The sequence below is a fragment of the Herpailurus yagouaroundi genome, unplaced genomic scaffold (assembly GCF_014898765.1).
Source record: "Herpailurus yagouaroundi ecotype Mexico unplaced genomic scaffold, PumYag 142, whole genome shotgun sequence".
Classification (NCBI taxonomy): Eukaryota; Metazoa; Chordata; class Mammalia; order Carnivora; family Felidae; genus Herpailurus; species Herpailurus yagouaroundi.
In genome coordinates this window covers 8,375,489-8,398,851 of record NW_024412397.1, presented here as the reverse complement: position 1 = coordinate 8,398,851, position 23,363 = coordinate 8,375,489, and the positions used below count along the sequence as shown (strand labels likewise).

The 23,363-nt window shown below is 39.0% G+C and overlaps 1 protein-coding gene across 1 annotated transcript in view; it reads left to right on the top strand.

Moving 5' to 3' along the window:
- DOK6 (docking protein 6) overlaps window positions 1–23,363 on the top strand; it is a 371,687-nt gene that overhangs the window by 238,022 nt on the left and 110,302 nt on the right. The window lies entirely within an intron of this gene.

Genomic DNA, 23,363 nt, shown 5'->3' with positions numbered 1-23,363 from the left:
GGGTGGAGGGGAGGGGGAGAGTGGGTGATGAAGGCAATTTAAAGGACAGATTGGCAGGTGAGACCTAGCCAGTCATCCCAGCAAACCTTGAAGATCTGCATTTTCTGGGTTTTATTTTATTGGCTTTTTTGCACAAAGCATATTATTTGGTAGCCATTTTTAGCCATTTATTTATACTACTGCATGTACTGGAAAGTAATAAATTGGATATGCCAAAATATACCTTTTTTTCACTGACAGATTTTTTTCAAATGCATTGTTAAATTCTTCTGTACCAACAAAATATAAAAATAAACAGAAGAGGAGCTAGATCATTCTTTCTGGGGGAACATACCTCACACATCCTCATGATTATGATCCTACACCGTGAACTTGAGGGAGCACATGGCAGGCATGGGAACAGGAGAACAAAGACCAGGAAGCTTTCGGTACGAATTGTTCCTGGAGAAGCATGGCGTTTGGGAGATGCATTCACAGTGTCATGCCAGCTTAGAGCAATTGCTCTTGTACCATAATGATTATAAGTTTGCATTTTGAGAGTAAAAAACCACCAATTTACCATGCAGCTTATTTTTCTCAAAAAAAACCCAGAAAAGACATCCAGACCTGCAGAGGAAGTCATAGGATTCAGGATTGTGTGCCATTTTATCCTGTGGAAGGCAAAATTATGTTTTTAACTGCTGATGTGGCATCTGCACTTCATATAACCTCATAAATATTACAAGCAAACATCAGAATGAGTTCAAATGGCTGCATAACGAAATTCAAGTGAAGCCCCAAATCCTTTTTTAGAAAATTATTGTTCAAAACATAACCTCCCTCTTCAGCATAATGCTTACTATAACAAAACTGGTGCTTAAAATATATGTCTTAACTAACTTTGATAATATTGTCTTTATTTGGAAGCTTAGGGAAAATCTGGTTACAGATTTTAACAATTAAAAATGTAAAACAATACTTATGGTAATGCGACTCCTTTGGTAAGATGGTTAATGGAAGCAGTTATGTGTGCTATAAGCAAGGATTCTGTGATGTCACAGGTAGACATAATTTATTCCTAAACCATTTTGTTCATGAATGCAGAGAGAGGTCCTTCCTTCTCTAATGCATGACCAATTAGTTAAAAGGAAAGATAAGACAGAGAGCTCTTAAATATAACACCAAACCATGACCTAAAAAAATATATATATATGTATAAATATAAATATATATATAAATGTTATATATAAAAATATATAAAATATATATAACATATATAATATATAAATAAGATAAATATATATATAAACTGAACTGTATAAAATTTTTTAAAAAATCTTTTTTTATTTATGTATTTATCTATTAATGTTTATTTCTGAGAGAGAGAGAGCGTTGATGCACGCACGCATAAGTTGGGGAGGGGCAGAGAGAAAGGGAGACACAGAATCTGAAGCAGGCTCCAGGCTCTGAGCTGTCAGCACAGAGCCTGATGTGGGGCTCACACTCATGAACTGTGAGATCATGACCTGAGCTGAAGTTAGATGCTCAACCAACTGACCCACCCAGGCGCTCCTAAAAAATTTCTTTTAACATTTATTTATTTTTCAGACACAGAGCATGAGCAGGGGAGGGCAGAGAGAGAGAGGGAGACCCAGAATCCGAAGCAGGCTCCAGTCTCTGAGCTGCCAGCACAGAGACTGATGTGGGGCTCAAACCCATGAACCCTGAGATCATGACCTGAGCCAAAGTCTGACACTTAAATGACTAAGCCACCCAGCCACCCCTGAACTATATCAAAATTTAAAACTTGGCTCTGCAAAAGACACTTTTAAGGGAATGAAAAGATAAGACATAGTTCTAGAGAAAGATTTAGAAGTCACATATTTGACAAAGAATTTGTATCCAGAATATAAAGAACTTCAAAATTTAGTAATAAGCAAACATACAACCTATAATTTAAAAAGTAGGCAAAAGATTTGCGCAGACATTTTGTCAAAGGAGGTATTTGTTTGACCAATAATCACACTAAAAGTTGCCAAACCTAATTAGTCATTAGGGAAATACAAATAAAACCCACAATGAGATACAAATATCTACTTATTATAATGGCTAAAATTTAAAAAAAAATCTGCTAATACCAAGTGTTAACAAGAAGGTCCTCATATATGTGTTGGTGGGAATGTAAAATGATATACCCATTTAGGAAAGCAATTTGGGCGTATTTTTATGTAAAATTAAACATATACTTCACATATGACCAAGCAATCCTGCTCCTGAGTTATTTCCTCAAGAAAAATAAAATATATGTTCATTAAAAAGCCCTGCATCTGAGGGATGCCTGGGTGGCTCAGTCTGTTAGGCGTCCAACTTCAGCTCAGATCATGATCTCACAGCTCGTGATTTCAAGCTCCAGGTCGGGCTCTGAGAGACAAATTGGATTTAATGAAAATTTGAAGAATTTGTGTATAAAAAGACAATATAAACAGAATAAAAGGCAGCTCACAGAATGAGAGAAAATAATTACAAATCATACCTCCAATAAGGGATTATATAATCCAGAATATATGGAGAACTTCTAAAACTCAACAACAAAACAAGCCAATTGTTAAAATGGGCAAAAGACTTGAACAGACATTTCTCCAAAGAATATATATAAATGACCAATAAGTACATGAAAAAATACTCAATATCACTAGTCCTTAGGAAATGCAAATGAAAACTGCAGTAAGATATCACCTCACACCCATCAGGAGTGCTATATCAAACCAATCAAAACAAAACAAAACAAAAACAGAAATTGGAATGCTTGTGCACTGTTGATAGGAATGGAAAATGGTAGAGCAGCTATACAGAACTGTATGGAGGTTCCTCAAAATGTTGAAAATATAACTACCATATGATCCAGCCATTATACTTCTGAGTCTACACCCAAAAGAATTGATAGTAGGGTGTCAAAGAGATATTTGTACATGTATGATCATAGGGGCATTATTCATAACAGCCAAAATCTGGAAGCAACCCACTACTCAGTGATGGATATATGGATTTTAAAAATGTGGTATATACATGCAATGGAGTATTATTCAGCCTTAAAAAGGAAGAAAATCTGATATCTATTCCAATGTAAGTGAACCTTGAGCAAATTATGCTAAGTGGATTAAGCCAGTCACTAAAAGATAAATGCTATATTATTCCACTTATATGAAGTACTTAGAGTAGCCAAAATCATAGAGGCAGAAAATTGAATAGTGGTTGCCAGGAGCTGGGGGAGAAGGAATGGGGAGTTATTGCTTAAGGGATATAGAGTTTCAAATTACAAAATGAAAAGAGTTATAAGAATGCATTTGTGGTGATGGTTGCAGAATATTATGAATGTTTACCACCACTAAGCAGATACTTAAAAATAGTTACAATAGCCAACACAATATTGAAGAAAAAGAACAAAGTTGGCATACTGACACTGCCCAGCTTCAGGACTTACTATAAAGCTAAAGTAATTAAGACACTGCGATTTTAATGAAAAAGTACCAAAAAAAATCAATGGATCAGAGTGGATAGCTCAGAAATTGACCCACATAAGTATAGTCAACTGATCTGTGACAATGGACAAGACAAGACAATAGAAATGGAATTTATACACTTTACAAAAATTAACTCAAAAATGGATCATAGACCTAAACATAAAATGCAAAACCATGCAACTCCTAGAAGATAACATAGGAGAACGCCTCAATGATCTTGGGTCATTGTAGGCACATTGTAGGCCCAATTACATATCACATCGTAGGCACAACACCAAAAGCAGGATCCATGAAAGAAACAATGATAAGCTAGACCTCATGAAAACTAAAAATTTATACTCTTCAAGAGATGATGTCAAGAGAATGAGAAGACAAGCCACAAACTGAGAGAACCCATTTGCAAAGGACACATCTGATAAAGGACTATGTTATCCAAAGAACTGTTAAAGCTCAGTAAGAAGAAAACAAAACCCAGTTGAAAAATAGACACAAAAGACCTTAACAGACACTTCATTAAAGAAGATATAAAAACATACAGATGGCAAATAAGCGTTTGGAAAGGTGCTCCGTATCATATGTCCTCAGGAGCATGCAAATTAAAACAATTACCTATCACTACACACCTGTTAAAATGACCAAAATCCTGAATACTGGCAAGGATGTGAAGCAACAGGAGCTCTCTTTCATTGCTGACGGGAAAGCAAAATGGTACAACCACGTTAGAGGCCAATTGGGCTGCATCTTATAAAACCAAACATACTCTTACTGTACAACCCACAAGTCAACCCCTTGGTTGACTTCAACTATCCAAAGGAGTTGAAAATGGAGGTCTGGTCACAACCCTGCACATGATGTTGAGAGCAGCCTGGTTCATAATTTCCAAAACTTGGAAGCAACCAGGATGTCCTTTCAGTAGGTGAATGGATTAAAAAATATGCAGTACATCCAAACAATGGAAGACTTTTCAGCACTAACAAGAAATGAACTAAGAAGCAATGAAAAGACATGGAGAGAATTTAAATCGCATATTAGTAAGTGAAATTTAATTTGAAAAACTGCATACCATATAATTCCAACTATATGACATTCTGGAAAAGCAGAACAATGACACAGTAAAAAAGAGTGGTGATTGCCAGGGTTTAGGGGATGAACAGGCTGAACACTTTTTTAAAGTATTAAAAATCCTCTGGATGATACCATATTGATGGATTCATGTTATTATACATTTGTCTAAACCAAAAGAAACTACAACACCAGAAGTAAATCCTAGTACAAACTATGGGCTTTGGGTGATTATGAGGTTTCAGTGTGAGTTCATCACTTGTAACAAATGCACCACTCTAGTGGTGGAGGTTGATAATGGAGGAGACTATTCATGTGTGGGTGCAGGAAGTATTATGGGAAATCCATACCTTTCCCTCATTTTTGCTGTGAACCTAAAACTGCTCGAAAAATTTGTTTTAGTAAAAAAGAGGTGCATCGTATACCTTAAATATATACCTTTTTTATTTGTCTATTATACCTCAGTGAAGTTGGGAGGAAAAAGAAATCTCATATCTGGTAGTGTTGAGATATATTTTTGTTCTACATTTTACACTAAAGTCTTTTCTAAGAATCTAATGTCGTATTGTGCCAAAAGGTAGGATAAATTTCCAACATCTATTGGTAATTGCTGCTAGAAACAAGGAACATTCACCACCGAAGTATTTCTTTTGATTTGCATCATGAAACCTGAAATGTGTTAGTAAAGTTATATATTTTTTTCTTTTTTTAAATGTTTTTTTTCAATGTTTATTTATTTTTGGGACAGAGAGAGACAGAGCATGAACAGGGGAGGGGCAGAGAGAGAGGGAGACACAGAATCGGAAACAGGCTCCAGGCTCTGAGCCATCAGCCCAGAGCCCGACGCGGGGCTCGAACTCACGGACCGCGAGATCGTGACCTGGCTGAAGTCGGACGCTTAACCGACTGCGCCACCCAGGCGCCCCAGTAAAGTTATATTATAATGGAAGAACATGTCTTTTTATAGAACTGTTAGATTTGCGTTAAAATACGGATTCTTCTATGTATGTGGCAAATTGATTTTCGTCTCTGGGTTTTACACCCTTATTTTGTGACAATAAGGACCAGAGTACCTATATTGTAGCATTTTGTGATGTCTGTAAGAAGTGTTTGGAATACATAAATTGCTAGAAATATTTAGGTCTTCCCCCCCCCTTTTAATCTTTGTTTAATCTGTTCTCTTTTATTTATGATAATTAAAATTATTTAATTTAGTAAATTTATAATTTTTTAAAACTTTAAAAGGGAATAGAGAAACAACTATTGCAAAACATCTGATTTTGACACAATTTCAATTTTCTTCACAACATGAAAATTTTGCTTTTTTTTTCTTTAGTCTCTTGCTGGTGCTAAAAAACAAACGAACCAAAAAAAATTCTAAATCTTTAAAGTTTAGTGAAATACATACAGGTCTAGCTTAAAATGCACCTCATGAATTAATTACTACCATGATCACACGTATATAATATACTGTGTGACTGTGACAGATAAAGATACTGATGACTCCAGAGTCTTTATCTAGAATTTATTCAACACCAAGGAAAACACTACCTTGAATATGTCAGTGGAGCTATAATTTTGATTCTCTTCCCAGACTTTTGTTGTCAGAGGCTTAACATCTGTCCAAAAAAACTAGATGCCTTGACTGGCCATGTATCAGTCTGGTCATTTTATTTTAACGAGTGAACTATTACAATTTTTAAAAAGTGAAAAAATTAACGTTCAAATCAGTGGTAAGTTTACTCATGTGACTAATGAAGAGCTAAAATATTATCATTTGTATGGGATTTTGACAGGACTGTGGCTATTTAATTGAAAAACAACAACAACAAAACTGAAAAATACGAAAGAAAAAAAGAAAGAAAGAAAGAAAGAAAGAAAGAAAGAAAGAAAGAAAGAAAGAAGAAAGAGAGAGGGAGGAAAGAAGGAAGGAAGGAAAAGAAAAAGGACCATTTTAGCCCTTCCTTCCTCCCAGTCCACCAGCCTCCCAGTGGTGTGAGCCTTGTGGAGTGTCTATCACAGTCATTAAAATAAAGGAACCCAGAATCACAAGACTGATCACAAGTGACACCTTAACTCACTTTGAAATTTCCTCTTAAATAAGGTTTTGGAAATCAGTCAAAATACCTTGAACAAAACAGTGATAAGTGCATTGCCCCCAGAGGTGATCACTTTCCCAGATAGAATCATTTATATTCAGCACATTTGTTAAAATACAATCTCTGTTTTTTAATTACACTCTGCAGCTCAACTATAAAATCATGGTCTGGTGCTTTAGCATTTTTCATGGAAGAATGTTGATTTCTTCAAAGGAAGGGACCCTTTTCGACTCTCCCTACATTGCCTTGGACAGTGCTGTGTTGAATTTGATCATCCCTTACAATATGTATTTCATCTGATAGCTTTCAAAGTCCTTGTTTCAAAGTCCATTATTTCATTTCATGCCCGTATCAGCACTGAAGGTGGACCTAACAGAAAACATTTTTATCAAATTTTCAAGGAATGGAGCCCTCCTGAATGGGATTACTGCCCTTAGAAAAGAGACCCAAGAGAGCTCTCTTCCGCCATGTGAGGACACAGTGAGAAGATGGCCATTTATGAACCATTAAGTTTCTCCAGACACCAGATCCACCTGTGCCATGATCTTAAACTTACAGTCACCAGGACTGTGAGAAAAAACCAATTCTTTCGTTTATAAGTCACCCGGTAGATGCTATGCTGTTAGAGCCCCCAAATGGGCTAAGACACCTGGCTGTTCTATTTGTTTGAAATTATTTAGCAAGTTAAAGGATTGATTATTAAGATATCCCACAACATCACTAGATAGATATATCTAAAGCTTACATCTGTGTTTACCTGCCTGTGTTAAAAGCGACTCCTCACTGCCTATAAGATAAAGACCTTTTTTTTTTGTTTTTCGTCTTGGCATGGCCTAAAAATCACTTCTGGCTTTGAGTGTGTGCCTTTCCAATAAAATTTCTGCCTACTTTCTGCTTCTTACTCAACTCCAGCAGCAAAAAAAAACCAAAAAACAAAAAACAAAACAAAAAACAAAACAAAACAAAACAAAAAACTAATAAAGAACCTCTATGCTTTGCTCATGCTATCCATCCGTCCTGAGTGTCAGCCACCTCCCGTCACTCTTCCACTGCAGCTTGAGAAATTCCAGCTCCTTTCCTTCCAAAAACCTTTTCAAAGTTCCACTCACCTTTTGCTTGGATAGTACTGTTCTCCAAATATTCCACGCTCCCCTCCATTTTTCAACATCCAGTGCAGTCTGGGGATCCATAAGACCAGTTCCAACAAAGGGCTATGAGCAGAGTGATGTATGCTTCATTTTTGGATGCAGGTGTTGCACAGGTTACCCAGGACAGTTCGGAACCAAAGAGGGTGGGCATGAGTGAGAAGTTCCTGTTGCGTTAAACCACTGAGATTTTGTTTGTTATTTAAGGATAAATCAATTTGATCCTAATAGAAATGGATAGCAGGAGGATCGTGGCAGTAATGAATAGCCCTAAAATATGTAGCACTGAAACGGCGGTTGGGCAGGGGGAGAGGGAAATGGTATGACCACTGGGAGAATGAAACCACACAGGGCTAGCCATTTGGTGAAACTCTTGCCTCTTGGAATAGCTTGTGATTGCCTGGTAAGCTGATTGTGTGTCTAATGAGCTTCTAAATAAGACCCAAATTGGTAAGGAGAAATACAAATTAGAAATCAGACGCTTAATTCTCTCTGTTAAACATGGGGAGAAGCTTCTTCTCCCTGCCTTTTTCCTGGAGCATTTACTTTAGAAAACTTATCATTGTCAGTACTTCTTTCTCTCTTTGAAATATATATATATATATATATATATATATATATATATATAAATTCTTTTGAAATCTAAATAGGTCTTTTGTCAGCTTTAAGACCCAGGAGTGCCTTTCTTAAGGACCCGAGAACCAAGTCTTTGAAATGTCAACATCAAAGGAGAGAGCGCCTCTATGCAAGGGCAGGAACCTACAGCGGGCACCAGGCTCCCAATTGCAAAACTACTTTGTGTCACACAGCCGTGAGAGGTTTTGTTTTTCCTCTGGATAAAGCCAATTAGCTGACATAGATGGTCACTCCAATTACCAAGCGAATGTAGTATGAGCTGTGTGTGACAAATGGTGCTGGCAGGTCCCCTCATTTAAAACGAGTTATTGTTTACCTTGAGAACGTGCAGGTGATGGGTTATCCCTGCCTGAGTGTAGAGAGGGTCAGGTGTTTTTCCAGCTTTGCAGTCTCTCAGCAAACTGCCTGTGATGTGTATCACGTTCTGGTGTGATGCGTGTAAAATAAGAAGTGTTTTCTTTCTCTGTTGTGTCTGTGGAGAGGATTTCTGGATTGAGAGTCGATTTCCTTTTTAATTCTATTTCCCAGCATCTAGGGGGAGAAGTTAGAAAACAAAATGTTAATGGAGTTGGCTGGCTGGCAAGGTACTGTAAAGAAAGGATCTTGGGAAGAAATTGAGAACTTGCGAGCGTAATTGAAAGGGATTTGAAAAATTCAAAACCTCGCAAAATTGGAAAAGATAATTATGTTGAGTTAGCGAAGAATAGGAGATAAAACTAAGAAAGTCTTTAAGTGACAAAAGCAAGTTAAAACAGCCTCAAGGAAAAGCAGATTAAGCGTGTAGTCTCCATACCTTTTGCTAAAACCTTTCCATTGATTAAGGTACGTCAGAGTAGAAAACCGCTTAAGGGTACAGTGCCTAGTATAATCTTTTAATTAGAAAAAAGAATGGCTCAGGGTAAAGAATGGATTAAGTGGGTGGTATTCTTAACTTGATATGGCCAAGGTTGCACCTTTAAATTGAAAGACTTTTAGGGAAGAAGAAACAAAATATTATGACAAATCTGAGAAGTTGGTCTCAGCAAACACTCCAGGAATAGTGGGTATTGCCCTTGGTACATGTGATCAACTAGAATTAAATATACAATCAACCTGGGAATATTTTGACAGAGTTTTACAGGGAAGGAAAACACCCCAAACTAAGAATATGTATGACTTTTTAAGACTTACAATAATCAGATGTCTCACAGGGCAGGAAGAGGGCTGCGAACATGGAAAGCCTCAAGGGGAACATTCTCCCAGTGTCTAATTCTGATGTGGCCAAGGAGAATAGTGAAAGAGGAAAATTGTCCCAGGGCAGACGGGAGAGCCTAGGAGAACAAAGGAGAAGCCAGCTCCCCGCGGGGAGCAGAATGAGGGTCAAGGGTCACTGTGAGCCCATAGGGTAAGGATTCTCAGGTTATCTGCTAAACTGCATTTCAGAATTACCTGGGCCAGTTCCACCTAGCCTCCCTGTCTGGTCTTCTTTCTTTATTGACTGGGAGTGTTTGCTATGGTAGGCTTCCTGTTCCTCTTGAACCACCGTTCATCGGGACAGAGTGGGTAGGGCAGAAAAATTCTTTTTAGGTCATTCTTTGGGAACCAAGAGAAGTCATCTCTGGAACCGATGTAGCCACTGCTGCATATCGCCTACAGATTCTGGACTTAGAGCTAGAATCAATGGCTGGGTGCGTTGCTTTTTGGTTTGTCTCCCTTAGGGAAGGATTGAATGTGTAGGAAGAAGGGAGAAAAGGGATCTTTGCTGACCAGAGGCGATGACTGTGGCAGACGATCTGATCGTGCTTATCAAATATCCACCTACCCTCCTCTATTTACCTGCCTCTTTGCAGTTAGGTGCAGCTAGGTGAGATAGTATTGTGGACCATGGGCTGCTAATAGAAGCAACATGCGATGCCTCTGTGCCAAACTATTTAGATGCCTTGTATTAGTCAATTTGAGCGGCTATAACCAAATGCAATCGACTGGGTGGCTTGAACAACAGAAATTTATCTCTCGCAGCTCTGGAGGCTTGAGAAGTCCAAGATCAAGGCAACAGCAGATTTGGTGCCTTGTGGACAGCTGCCTTCTCACTGGGTCCTCACACTGTGGAGAGATAGGGAGAAGAAACAAGTTCTCTGGTGTCTCTTCTTATAAGGACACTCATCCTATTGGATCAGAGCCCCACTCTTATGACTTTCTTTTAACCCAATTACCTCCAGAAAGGTCCTAGTTCAAATACATCCACATTGGGGGTTGAGGCTTCCACATATAAATTTATGGGGCACACATTTCAGTCCACAGCGTGACTGTTAGAGAATTTTCCAGCCCTTTTATGTACTGTGGCAACTGCAGTAGTCTACTGTTGAGATGTCTGAGCCGCAAGGCATAGCTTGAGTGAAAAAATCTGTCTTTGTTGTGTTAAGCCACTGAGATTTGGAGTTAGTATTATTATTATTATTTAAATTAAGCAACATAAATTAACCTGTCTTCCTAATACAAAACCCTTGTGTGATTTCAGTACCTACTCACTAAATCTTTTCTTACATTATATTGTAATCGTTGGTTGATCTGTCTCTCATACCCTGTGAGCTCATTAAGGACAGAGATTATGTTTTAGCCATGTCTATTTCTAGAGTTCTTATCAGGTATCTGAAAAATAATTGAAAGAATCCCAGAGAATAAGTGAGGTTTTTGATGTCATAAAAAGATTTAAATCATAATGTTATATTGAGTTTCAGTTATATGGTATAGGGAATAAAGAAGGCCTCCTCTTTAAAAATTTGTGTCAGGGGGGGCGCCTGGGTGGCGCAGTCGGTTAAGCGTCCGACTTCAGCCAGGTCACGATCTCGCGGTCCGTGAGTTCGAGCCCCGCGTCGGGCTCTGGGCTGATGGCTCGGAGCCTGGAGCCGGTTTCCGATCCTGTGTCTCCCTCTCTCTCTGCCCCTCCCCCATTCATGCTCTGTCTCTCTCTGTCCCAAAAATAAATAAACGTTGAAAAAAAAAAAAATTTGTGTCAGGGATTTATGTGATATTTAAAAATCATATCTCTGCATAAATTCTGCCTTTAATTCCAAAGAAGTAAAGCTAAGACAAAGCTTTTTAGGAACTAACTGCCTTTTTTTTTTTTTTTTTTTCTGTGTCTAATTTAGTAAATCTCTTGCTACTATAATACCGGGACTCATTTTTTTCCCCTAGGAGAAAGCATTAATTAAATGACTTAGGAAACTGTTCTTATCAAGAAATGGAGGCTCTGATCTTCATTTTTGCTCCATTAACTTTAAAGTTCAATACATTTTTATTGAACCCACACATACTTAGTGTGAATTGCTTTTCATTAATTGGTCTGTGGGGATCCCAATGACAGTTTTGGCCTTCCTTTTAGGTTTTTTCATTCTCCTTCAGAAAGTTCCTAAACTTTAGTAATAGCCATTAAATCAAGGAATTATTTCTAGAATCAAAGGGATAAAAATCAGTGGAGAGAGATGTGAAGTTGTGGTTTGATCTCTTTCTCAGATTGATGGTAGGTAGGCACCTCTACCAATGAGACTTGCATTTCACTGGAGACTACTTCCTGCGGGCTTCATTAGAACGATTGAATGATTTGCTTATTAATTATTGATCCATTGATTCAGAAGATGCACATATTTTCACCTTTCTTAAATTGGGGTATATTTTGTTACTCTGGTGACATCTTATAGTGAATGAATGAATGAATGAATGAATGAATTCATCGTTCACCTGTTGCAGCCAAGTCGTGGTGGTGATGTAGTTGCCGTGGCCTGCATGCACACAGCTTTGGTCATAAATGCTCGTGTTTTCCTCACTTCTACTTGAGTTATGTGCGTTGTTAGTGTTCCACTCCTTGAGTTTAATTGCAAGTCTTCAAAGAATCAGTCAAGAAACCTTTTAGGACCATTGGAAAAAGGAACATGAGTCTTTGGTGATGTCTGAAAACTTGCTGTGAACACCTTCTGGAAGATAAAGTCCACACCAGCCAGCGTGTAGAACAGGTGTCCTTGGTTTAGAAGAAACTCTTCAAGTCAAAAACAGCTTACCCTTTAATGAAGAAATGTATATCACTAATACTACTGACGGCACATGAAATGATCTTTTGTGAAAAAGGAAAAAACAAAAAACAAAAAAACAAAGGGCATTGATAACTCTGGATTGATTCATAAGAGTTCAACTCTGTATGTGCAAAAGTTTTAGCAATCCCTTAGCTAACTTATTTTACTTATGTTTTCTATTTATGCATGTATAACAGCAATATACAATAATCCATCACAACTGAGACCAACTCTTTCAACACATACAAGAAATTTTAAGTGATTCAAGAAAAAAAAAACTTTGCATGATAGTATAATCGGCATGTTTTCCCCATAATGAAACATAAAGTGAGAGTGGGTCTTATAATCTTTAGTGTTTTATATTTGACAGAATGTGGTCATTATTGAGTTTATATTGTATGCCAGGCATTGTTCTAGGTGCTCGAGATAGTTCCGGGAACAAAGGTCCCTGTCTTCGTGATGTTTATAGGCTATTTAGGCAGGACCCTAACAAAATAAGCAAATTAGCATAAACATATCAGGTGTTGGTGAGTGTTATGTAGAAAAAAAAAGCATAGTAAAGGGATAGGCATGCTGTGGTTGGGTGTTATTTGGTAGAATGGTCAAACAAGTCCTCTTATATAAGGTGATATTCCAGGAAATACCCAAAGGAAGTGAGGAAGAAGCTTTGTAGGTGGTTTTTGTTGTTGTTGTTTTGTTTGTTTGTTTGTTTGGGTTTTTGTTTGTTTGTTTGTTTGTTTGTTGAGAAATAAAATTCTTGGCTGAGGGCCTTAAAACCTGGCCAGAGACAGTATTGTACTTGCATGTTTAAGGGACAGAAAGTGTGGCCAGCACAGAGTGAAAGAGTTTTAGGAGATATCAGACAAGTGCTATGGGCCAGGCTACATATCACTATATTTTATCGCTACCTTTTGGATCATCTTAAGGAGTTTGGTTTTACTTTCGATGGAATTGGAAGACACTGGGGTACTCAAGCATGGCACAATCTCACTTATATTATAAAAGAGATTACTGCCAGTGTTGTATGGAGACTAGGGAGGTAAGGGTAGAAGCAAGGAGAACTATTAGGGTTCTAGAACAAGAATCCAGATGAGAGATAATAGACCAAAGGTTTAGCAGGGAAAAAAAGGGGGAGCTGCCAGATTTGAAGTTAGTCTAAATAGATGTGGAAAGTGAGAAAAGTGTACTAATCATATATGACTTCAAGAATTGGTCCAAGCAACCAGGAAAACATAGTTGCCATTTACTGTAACATATAATACATTTGGAAGGGTAGAAGATGGGTTAAAACTCAGCAGTTTGTTTTTTGGCATAGAAAGTTTGAGATACCTTACAGACATCCACGCGGAATTTCAGAAGATGACTGCATATACGTACCTGGATATGGGGCAGAGTCCTAGATTGAAGATAGAAATTTGGGAGTTGCCGGCATCTAGATTTCTTTTAAAGTCATGCACCTGGGTCCATTACTTACTCCTGGGGCAAAAGTGCTTCCAGAAGTAGATGATGTTAAGACCGTGTTAAATGCTGCAAGAGAGAATGAGTGAAATGAAGCTTGAGAAGTAACATGTGGGTTTTGCAAATCAGAGGTCATTGATGGCCTTGGGAATAGCTGTTTCAGTGGAGTAATGGGGACAAAAGATAGGAATGGGCTCCAGAGACCTGGAGAGAAAGTGGGGTTAGCAAGGACAGGTGATTTCAGAAGTTGCTGTGTGAAGATAAAAGAGAAATAAGAGAGTAGGTAGAAGAGACTATTAGGTTAAAGGGGGATTTTTTTGAAAGATGGGTATATGAAAAACATTTGTATGCTGATGAGAATCATAGTACACAGAGGGAAAAAAAAATGGTGAAACAGAAGGAAGAGGGAAACATCTCCAAATCAGTATCTTTGAATTCATGGGAAGAGATGCTATCTGGTGAGCTGGGGGAAAGAAGAGGAAAGTGTAATGGGGGGTATGATGGAGATATTGGAGGTATAAATGGAGGTAACCTTTGGGGGGTCATGATAGAAGCATGTGGAAGCTCTCTTCTGATAGTTTCTTCCCTTGATGAAATAGGAAGTAGGCTACCTGGCCATGAAGCCAGAGGAACGAGAGATTCAAGATTTGATGCAGGAGAAGGTGTGATGCGGTTGTTCAAGAGACTGAGTATATCCACCAAGGAAATAGAGTGAGAAGGCCAGTCAGCATCCAAGCAGAGTTCTTGTAACCACCAGGGAACCCTGTGGCCTCACATATTTGCCTCTGGTCTCGGGCTCAAACTAGCCCTAGCTTCTGCCCTTGGGGTCTTCAGTTGATAATCAACAGGGCTCGCAGCCTCCCTACACCCCACAGGGGGTCCACACTCACAGCCATGTGCAATTTGAACACCCACTTCCGCTGTGTTTCCGGAGTGGCTACTTGTGCAGATCATGAGGGTTGTTCCGGCAGGCTGCCGCCTCCCTCCGGTGTGCTCCCATGTGGAATGTCTCAGGGTCCCCCAAGACACCTAAACGTCTCCAAAGTAACGCCCTACCCAAACATGCATGGCTGCCCCAGTCATTGTAGGTCTGCTGCGATCCTGTCACCTCGTTTCCCTGGAATACTCCCCCTTCACCACAGCACTGGGAACACACACCTGCCTTGCTCAAGGACAGTGCCCCGGCCGTGTCAGGTGGCCGATGGGAAGCACCCCAGCTGTAAGATCCCCTCCGTGCCCAGGTAGGGCAGAAAATAAAGTCTGTTAGACACACCGCTTCTGCACTAATGAGACAGCGTAGATAATACTGACAATTATGCCACTTGATGAGGCAGAGAAGTTGAGAACAAGAACCTCACATATTATTTTCAACTGTCAGATATTCTCTTCACTTACCAGGAGTGAAGGGGCTCAGTTCAGGGTCATAATACAACAGCATCTGAAGATGAGACAGCACAATACATCACAAGAAAAGTTAAAAAGATGAAATAGTATTATTTTCATTTCTTTCCGTCTAAAGACTTAAAACACAAGTGTATTCGTCTCCGGATACAATCGAAACAATACTGTTCCCTTAAGTGACGGTGAATGTGGCACAAATGACACCTGCTCCTAGTGTCACCCCTTATAACTGTCTTCCACCCTGTGTGAGATTGTGCCCACACACAACAGTGAGTTTCCAGAACCTCCCCTCCCTCTCCTTCCCGCCCCCCTCTTCCCCCTCCCCTCCCCCTGCCTCTGTTCTCACTTCCCTGCCCCTGGCTCCCTCCCTTCCCCTCCCTTCTGTCCTCCCCTTCCCATCCTCCCCTCCTCTCCTCCCCTTCTCCCTCCTTCCCTCCTCTTCTCTCCTTCCTCCCTCTCCCCATCCTCTTCTCCCCTCCCCATGCCTCTGCTCTGATTCCCTCACTTTCCTGCCCCCCCTCCCTACCCCCTCCTTTCTCCCCTCCCCTTCCAATGCCTTCACTTCACCCTCCCTTTTCCCCTCCCATCCTCTTCTCCACCCTCTTCCCATCCCCATTACTCTGCTCCCCTCACTGTTCCCCTCCACTCCTCCCCACCTCCTACCCTCCACCCTTCTCCCTCTCCCCTCCCCTCTCCTCTCCATTCCTCTACTCTCCTCTCTTACTTTGCTCCTCCCCTTTCACCCCTTTGTTTTCTTTTTTTTTAAGTGTTTTTGTTTATTTTGAGAGAGAGTACATGTGCACAAGCAGGGAAGGGTCACAGAGAGAGGGAGAGAGAGAGAGAATCCCAAGCTGGCTCTGCATTGTCAACATGGAGCCCAGTGCAAGGCTCAGACTCACAAACCGTGAGATCATGACCTAAGCTGAAACCAAGGGTCACATACTTAACTGACTGAGCCATCCAGGCACCCCTCTGTTTCCCTCTTTTTAATAGATGGTATCTACTTGGGGATCTGTCTTGTCCTTATTTCCTTCCACCTGACAAAGCCTAATCTAGTCCCTCCAAAATGTCAAGCTTTCTGAAAACTTTCTTTCTAAAACTTATTAAAATTTCATGTAAAGTGATCTCCCTAAAAATTCAGTGTCTCAGAACCCTGAAGCAGAAAATTTTATAACATCTATTTAAGTAGGAAGCCACAGGGCCCTAAATTTAAATTTAATTCCAGTGTCTTTAAGAAAAAAGACTCTCAGAAAAAATTCACTTTCTTTTTTTCCCCCAACTACTTTGTATTGTGGTACAGTGCACATTACATAAAATTTACTATCTTAGCCATTTTTATTAAAGATATTAATTTTTAGAGCAATTTTAGGTTCATAGAAAACCTGAAGGTGTGGTGCAGATTCCCCCACATGTGCACAACCTCCTTGTTATCAACCACCAACACCGGGGGGATGTCTGTTACGACTGATGCGTCTATACGGAGACATCATAATCGCCCAAAGCCCACGGTTCACACTAAGATTCATTCTTAATAGTGATTATCCTGTGGGATTGGACAACATGTAATGACATGTATCCATCATTATGGGGTCATCCAGAGTGTTTTCCTCACCCTAGAAATGTTCCGTGGTCTCCTTGTTCATCCCATCCCATACCCAACCCCTAGCAATCATTGATCTTTTACTGTCTCCACTGTTTCACCTTTTCCAGAATATCATATACTTGGAAATACATAGTATGTGGCCTTTTCAGATTGGCTTCTTTCACTTAGTCATATGCAGTTAAGATTCCTTCATGTCTTTTCATGGCTTGACAGTTCGTTTCTTTTTAGTGCTGAGTCATATTCCATTGTCTCGATGAACCACAGCTTGTTTATCTTTTCAGTGACTCAGAGACATCTTGATTGATTCCAAGTTTGGGCAATTACAAATAAATCTGCTATAAATAGCCATGTGCAGATTTTTTGGTGAACGTAAGTTTTTACCTCCTTTGGTTAAATACCAAGAAGCATGATCACTGGATCATGTTGTAAAAGTATATTTAGTTTTGTAAGAAACTGCCAAACTGTCTTCCAAAGTGTCTGTACCATTCTGCACTCCCAGCAGCAGTGAACGAAAATTCCTGTGGCTCCTTTTTCTCGTCCGCATTTGCCGTTGTCTCTGTTTTGGATTTACCTAATGTGTTTTAGTCATTCACCGGTAGTGCCCAATATCAATTAATTTCATCCAGTTTTACAGACGTTATTGTCAAATCAAGTAGTAAAGAAGATACCATATCATTTCATCTCAGAAGTACTGAAAGAAAAAGGCTTTCTTGACTTTTAGTCCTTTGTGGATCATGTAGACTAGCCCCTGATACCCGTTTTCTGCTAGTTTCAAGTACTTACTTTTCAAGTTATCCTGAAAAATTCAAAGTAACCAAACAAATAATTGTTACTCATTCTTTCTGCCAGCAGAGAAAATCATATTTATGATTACATATGATTGCATATCATATTTCTGAATATTTATATAAAATGCAACTTCTAAGTCATATTTATTAAAAGAACAATGTAATGTTGGAACACTTTGTTAAAAAAGGCAGTGAACATTATGGTGTCTATTTTGAAGGAATGCAAGTTACAATGCAGAATATAATGGGAAGGTACTAATTTTTAACTCTTCTTTCAAACTTTTTTTTTTTTAACTGATTTTCCAGGTGAAAGGATTACCCGGACAGTATACAAATATAAATACATATATAAATATGTTATATATATTTATATATATAACATATATATATGTTATATAACATATATAACATATATATATGTTATATAACATATATAACATATTTATATATGTATTTATATATACAGTCTACCAAAGTATATGTTAGTTCAGTACTAGTAAATTATATGGGGTTTTTTTCTAACTTTTATAACGGGCTTGTCTCACTTTATTTTTCTCGTATTAAAAACTATGTGCTGGGCATGGCTGGGGCCTGGAGCCTGTGCAGGGAGGCTCTGGTGTGGGTCTTACAAGATGGTCAGTGATTTCCCGGTAAGGAGTCTTGGTGAGCATATCTCTGTCCTTCTTGTGGAGCCGGGGGAGGGGGAACAGCTATAGGTCTCAAAGATGTCATCAAAGGTGACCTTGGCAAGTTGGCAGAATGACATTGCAGCGCAGCAATGGTGTCAGGGTCTGGCACCATCTATACCAAACATCAGCAGCAGCTTCTTGGTTCCAGGGGCTAAGAGATGCCAGCATCCCCAGGGCAGACACGAGGCACGAAAACAGAGACGCAGCACAGATCACCTTGCCAGGAAGGGTGTGGGGCTCGCCCATCTTGTTCCTCCAGTTGCCTGGCAGCATGAGGACAATGGAGAGCTTGGCCAGGAGGAAAGCCTTACGGACAGCATTGGTTGCCCTGTGGGCGCACTTAAACATGTCTATCGTAATCCCCAGAGGAGACAGATACCGAAACCATCATCCCCTACTTCGTGTTTTCTCAGAGAAGTGGGTGTTTTGCTTTGTTTTGTTTTTCCTGCTTAATTTAAAATGTATTGAGCTAAATTTTATAGAGTGTACTAATATAACACTATTATTAGTGGTATATAATAACATAATATGAGTAGGATTAATAGTAAGCCAAATGTTATATATCTTATTTTATAAGGCCTTTTGGGCATGCCTATTAACTGTAAAGCATGACATTGTATTTTTTGTGACTCAGTGACACGCATTGGAAAGGCGCTAAGAAACACTGCTTTCCAAAGACACAACATTCACCTTCAAATTGAAATTATAATTTAGAAATTTAGAAACACTTTGCATGCCAGGTTACATAGGGTGAAACGTGTCAGTCCGTGCCTCATGAGTGGTTACTGACCCAGCTAACAATGTAGCATGATTAATCTGGTTTTGGGAAAAGCATGACAAAGAAAGAAAAATCAGAATTCACCATGACTATAATATAATAAGATCTAAACTTCATAAATATTTTCGCCTAGCCAAGGAAGAAAAGTGTGCAAGCAACTGAGAGGTCGGAAAATGTTTATTTCTGTCCCTATAAAACAGTAACTTCGGAAAACCAATACTATGGAAGGTGCCAGGCAGGGAACTGGAAGGAGAGGGACAGGAGCTAAATAAAAGTTTGTTCCCATCACATATTAAGTTTGTAATTTGGGGGAAACACTACTGTTTGATGCTCTAATTCGGGTATTTGCTAGACAGAAGCTATAATATCTACATTTGTGTTATTGTGACAATTAAAAAGCTCCAGACATATGAGATATTTTCATAATTAGCAGCCAGCAGTAGACCTTGTACAAATGCTTTGTTTTATTCTTTACCTACCTTTGTATATTTTTATTTCTGTTTTACCTCTAAAAACAGTTTGGAGGCACAGTCATTTCTTCTATTTATTTTATGTGTTTTCCAGAGCTTTCTTACCGTTGAAGGCAATTCTTTTGGCACAGGTAAATTCACTAAGGGGTAGATTTCACACAAACACTAATGAACTGTGGCCTCAGGACCTGTTAAAAGGGGGGGGATACACAAGATACGTTCACATATGTAATTGACATTTTTGTCACTTTGCACATGTAGAATATTTTTCTGTTCTTCTTAAAAAAGTAAAAGGGCCTCCAAAATTATATAAACTTTGGACTCCACAAAAACCTGGATTTGCATGTGTCTACTCTTGTATCTGTTGAATTATTTCCCCACGGAAGGTGCTGGGTTTGTATGAATCGATTTACCTTTTTCACACCCCATACCTTCCAGATGGAATCGATAACATCTTGCTGTCAAGATGGTGGCCTGCCTCAGTGTCGTGGTACCCACCCACCATGAAACGGTGCTATGTGGATCACCTAGGGGTTACACTCCTGATCTGGCCTCTAAACTTCCTCAATACTCCAAGCAAAGCAATAAAAATAATTTATAGACTTAATGTATCCCACCGTAGGTAAGGGAGTTAAACACCTGGTCCAAGTCTTCCCTGGGTAACACAAGGGAACCTCCAGGGAAACAGAAAGAAAAGAAGGCACCCTGTCTGATCTTGTAAATAGGCCAAATGACCTGTCGGTAAGTAGACTAATTATATTGCTGGAGAGTGATTCCATCTGTACCAAATCTCTTAGCCGGATGCTCATAGTTTAGCATTGCCATTGACAAACAAAACTACAACCTATGGATTTAGGAGACAGAGCTCCCTAGAGAATGTCACTGTAGAAATGAAATATTTGGGATATAAAGATATTTCCTAACTTGATACTCCATGCTAGGTGTGCTTGTCATGTTCTTCACTCAGAAACCTCCTACATCTGGGGCATATGGTGCATATCCAATGTCAGAAGAAGGATCTGAGGAGCTTCCTTGGATGCCCCAGACCTCTTCCTGCTCTCGACTGTTATATAATCTGATTCTTGGGAAAGTCTCTTGACAACCTGACCTTCTGGGTTGGCTCACCCCCAGTAGGCTCAAAAATGTTTCACAGGAACTAACTAAAACCAATTCAGGACAGAAGTTACGGTCAATTACTGTTTCTCATAAATGCATAATCCCTAAATGTAAGTTTTTTTTAGCAATATATGTGGGTCAGATGAAAAAATAAAAATAAAATGGGTGTTTCAAATAGATGTTTGTTAACACCAATATACCACCTAGTTGGATCAAAAGAGCTGAGAAGTAGATTTTGCAGGGTAATTCATCTTGACCATTAAATATTTAGCAATATTTTTATATGTAAATATTTTATGTATGCAGTGACATCCCCCAAAACGTGATGAGTATATTTGTCAATATATAAAGAACTTAGGTAAGTTGAATTATGTTTTCACTGGCTCACAGAATTACTCCAAGAGTACATGAGTCAGGAAGGATTTGATATGAATAATATATGTATGTATTAATCAGATCATCCCACAGAAACTCAGTTTGTATATTTGTTTTTATTTGTTTTTGGTGTAATAAATGTAATTTGGGGAAAAAAAGTTATTCCCTAGGAAAAGGCACTAGAATGAAAAAGCCTTTTTTTATCTGACCAAATTTGGCATTATGACATTACACATTTCTCATATCAGGGTCATGTAATGAAGCGGTTTAGACTGGAATATGAAATCACAAGCAATTGACTCTTGTGCAAATTCCCTTGCGCAAGATAATTACTTCCTTTGAGCACCAGTTGCCTCATCTGAAAACTGGAGATTAATTTTGTCCAGCCCATGGGGTTGTTTTTAGATTTAAATGAGATGATGTGTATATGAAGGAATTATCACAGCGTCTGCCATGCAGGGGGCACATGGTGAATGGGAGCCACGGTTATTCATTAGACCCAGAGATGTCTTTTTTTTTTTTTTTTTTTTTTTACCTTAAGGCAGTATCTGAAGTCAAATTCTCTATTTTAAAAGAGAAATGAGAAATCAGATCCCAGGGTGCTACAAAACAAGGCAGCACACGGCCTGACACCTGTTCGCACTGGAGGCATCATTTCCCTGCCTCTTGCCCTGTTTGCTGTGGCAGAACTATCCATCAGGCACCTGGTAAACCACAGGCCTGATGAGGATTGGGAAACACAACTTCTGGCATTTGGCTTTACAGATGAATGAATCCTTCCAACCTTACAGCTTTGAAATAAAGGACTTTCTCTACAGTTAAACTTGAAAGACCCATGCTTCATTGCTCTGTAAAGGAATTGTATTTGAAACAAGTCAAATCAGGGTTTGCACCGGTCATGCTATCTTTGAAATTCCCCATGGACTTTCTTCTGTTTGCTTTCGGGTTAAGACTCTGAGCCCGTTCTACTTGTGCATGGTGATTTGGGGCGCTACTATATTTGCATTCATTGTATTACTATTAGGACAATTGGCAGAAGCTAGTTTATTTCCACAGAGAGCTAGAAAACAAAACCATTAGTAATTCTGCTGAAATTAACTAATTCATTTGTAAATGTGAAGTCTAACCAAAAGAAAAAGGAATGCTTTAGCAAGTCATTTCAGCTGCTAAATCCGAGTTCTATTCAAATGGATTTGTTTCTGTTTCCTTCTGCTTTGCTGAGCAGGCTAAAACCTAATTTCTCTCTTATGGGGAAATTAGAGTGTAATACACAACCCTCCGAGCCCCGCCCCACCCGGATGAAACTGTACCTCCTTGAGGAAACATTCTTTCCTACCTATGAGATCATTGAGGGAATTTGCTGTTTGAACCCCACCTGGTCCGTATTACTCTGTAAAGCTCCACATGGAGGAATTAACCAGAAAAATTTAGCTGAGAATGGCCCTATATGATGAGCACTATGGGGCCAACCATTTGCAACTAACGTTAATTATAAGTATAAATGACAAACTTTAAGTGTGTCACAGTCAAGTTCTGATATGGATGTCTCTATGTCCTCTTCGCGATGGAAATGGTGAAAACCTTAACCCCAAATAGCTAGGGTTTATTTTGTTTTATGTCTTTAATTGTACAATTTCTGCTGACTCCACTGTGTCTACACTGTTCTTTTCCTATACGCGTCTACCTTGGAATGTCCCTACATTGTCTCAGGACCCTTACTGCCATTTAAAGAAAATTCTCAGATTGTACCTTCAAGTTGCTCAAAGTTGCTTTAGCTAACAGACTCTGAAAAATTGACAAAAATGTCTTTCTCTGGTTATGTATAACTCCTGCCCTAGAACAGTGTTTTGAACTTTGCTCCTTTTACTAAGAGTAATTTGTGAATTATTTCTAATTTCCAAATGGATACCAAGTGAGCAAAATCATCCACCCCACCCCCAGCCCACGGAAACACTTCTGATTTCTATCCCTGTAGTTGTGCTTTTCTCCCCAATGTCATTTAAATACATGTCTGGCTACTTTTACTTAGCATAATGGCCTTTAGATTCTTCTGTGGTGTTTCATATCAAGGAGTTCATGCCTTCTTTTTTTTTTTTTTTTTCATTTTTTTTAAACGTTTATTCATTTTTGGGAGACAGACAGGGCGTGAGTGGGGGAGGGGCAGAGAGAGAGGAGACACAGAATTGGAAGCAGGCTC